Source organism: Capra hircus, chromosome 26 (genome assembly GCF_001704415.2).
Source record: "Capra hircus breed San Clemente chromosome 26, ASM170441v1, whole genome shotgun sequence".
NCBI lineage: Eukaryota > Metazoa > Chordata > Mammalia > Artiodactyla > Bovidae > Capra > Capra hircus.
This window is the reverse complement of record NC_030833.1, coordinates 24,549,338-24,551,841: the sequence shown is the minus strand read 5'-3', so window position 1 is coordinate 24,551,841 and position 2,504 is coordinate 24,549,338. Positions and strand designations below refer to the sequence as shown.

The 2,504-nt window shown below is 43.7% G+C and overlaps 1 pseudogene across 1 annotated transcript; it reads left to right on the top strand.

Moving 5' to 3' along the window:
• Positions 1,165 to 2,040, top strand: LOC102178169 (annotated as a pseudogene). The gene has a single exon (XR_001917346.1). The product of XR_001917346.1 is annotated as a chromobox protein homolog 1 pseudogene (transcript).

Here is a 2,504-nt window from a genome sequence, read left to right as displayed (position 1 = left end):
TTTACTTTAGGATGGACTGATTGGATCTCCTTGCAGTCCAAGAGACTCTTGAGAGTCTCCTCCAACACCATAGTTCAAAGCACCTATTCTTCAGCTCTTTGCTGCCACAAAACCTTAGCTTACACTGACCCCTAGTATTTTCATCTATCCATTGACATATAACCTGTTTTTTAGAATATAGGTAAAATGCTGCCATTCATTAACTGTAGAGCCATTCATTAACTGCTAATCAAATCCCCACCCCAACACCAAAAGCCTTCACAAACATCCCCTGGATTCCCTCTTATATCATGATACTTGGCTAGTCACACATTTCTTCTCATACAAACTAAAATTACTTTGAAGACAAGGTCTACAATTTATATATCTTTACCATAGCTCCATATTCAGGGTTCTGATTTTGAACATACTGAATTGACATTATTTCATGGTGGATGCCTAAAATGAATTTTTAAGTCCTACAGAATTTCATCCTTTAAGACCTCATTAAAAATGGTTCCTATAAATAAGAGGAATCTCTTACTTTACCCTATAAATCCTAGGGTCAAATGCAAAGTTTGAAGCCAGATTACAAAGCCTCAGGTCCGAATTCTATTGTAAATAACTGAGAGACCTTGGGCAAGTTTTTTTGTTTTTCTTGGTTTCTACACACTTATCTATAAAGTGCACTTGATAAAAATAAAACTGATTATAAATACCAATTATACTGTACCACTGGAAGACTTAAATATGCTAGTAGATATAAAGAACTTAATAGTGAGTCCACTGAGGATGTGGTTCAGTTCAGTTCAGTTGCGCAGTCATGCCCAAATCTTTGTGAGCCCATAGACTGCAGCACGCCAGGCTTCCCTGCCTGTCAATCAATAACTACCAGAGCTTGCTCAAATTCATGTCCATCCAGTAGGTGATGCCATCCAACTATCTCATCCTCTGTCATCCCCTTCTCCTGTCTTCAATCTTTCCCAGCATCAGGGTCTTTTCCAATGAGTCAATTCTTCGCATCAGGTGGCCAGAGTATTGGAGCTTTAGCTTCAGGATCAGTCCTTCCAATGAATATTCAGGACTGATTTCCTTTAGGATTGACTGGTTTGATATCCTTTCAGTCCAAGGGACTCCCAAGAGTCTTCTCCAACACTACAGTTCAAAAGCATCAATTCTGACAGTGGTCACCCGGCTTGTTGCTTTTCTGGTCGCCACTCCCCCGGCCGGCCAGACAAGACCCGCCAGTAGCGCGGCACCGATTCCTCTCGGGCTTGTGGGCGCTGCTCTGAGCAGCGTCATCCTTTATACCAGAAAGCTGGCGGGCACTATGGGGAAAAAACAAAACAAGAAGAAAGTGGAGGAGGTGCTAGAAGAAGAGGAAGAAGAATATGTGGTGGAAAAAGTTCTAGACCGTCGAGTGGTAAAGGGCAAAGTGGAGTATCTCCTAAAGTGGAAGGGCTTCTCAGATGAGGATAACACATGGGAACCAGAAGAGAACCTGGATTGCCCTGATCTCATTGCTGAGTTTCTGCAGTCACAGAAAACAGCACACGAGACAGATGAATCAGAGGGAGGCAAACGCAAAGCTGATTCTGATTCGGAAGATAAGGGGGAGGAGAGCAAACCAAAGAAGAAGAAAGAAGAGTCAGAAAAGCCACGAGGCTTTGCCCGGGGTTTGGAACCAGAGCGGATTATTGGAGCTACGGACTCCAGTGGAGAACTCATGTTCCTAATGAAATGGAAGAACTCTGATGAGGCTGATCTGGTCCCTGCCAAGGAAGCCAATGTCAAGTGCCCGCAGGTTGTCATATCCTTCTATGAGGAAAGGCTGACGTGGCATTCTTACCCCTCAGAGGATGATGACAAAAAAGATGATAAGAATTAACTTCCTTGAATACCAGCCCCTGTCACATCTGACTGTGGGTTTCAAGTGGGGAAAGAAGGAGTTCTCCTTGTCTTGACACCATGAAGGTGGCTTGAGAAGATGTCCTTTGAAGAGCCAGTATAGTTTCTGTGCCCTACAGCAGCCCAGGGCTTCAAAGCCGCCCCATGCTGTACAGCTTGCACAGCCATCCCGGTGGAGGGGAAGGAGGGTCAGTGTTTCAAGGCAACCCGTTCTGAACTTTGCTGGAAAAAAAAAGCAAAGGGCCTTCTATGAAGGACAAAACGTAGAATGGGATGTGGGAGAGCAAGAGATACTGTAGATCTTCAAAGAGCATCTCCACAACCCACACAGCCTTCTTCCCGATAGTGTTAACTCTGCATTTTTACACCGTAGCATGTGTGTAGTTTTTGGCTATTACTGATGTATTATTTGGGGTGGATGGGGTGGGGTGGGAAAGAAGGGAGATGGGTTAGGATCATTTTTGTTAAAATTTGGGGAAACGGTGAAACAAAGGAAAGAACAACTAATGATGATTGGGTTCAGTGTCCAGAATATTGTATCCTTTCAAAAAATGTCATTGGCAACCTAAATGAGGACTGTGAGAGACTGTTTAAAAGCTGTGAATGCCTGAAACTTA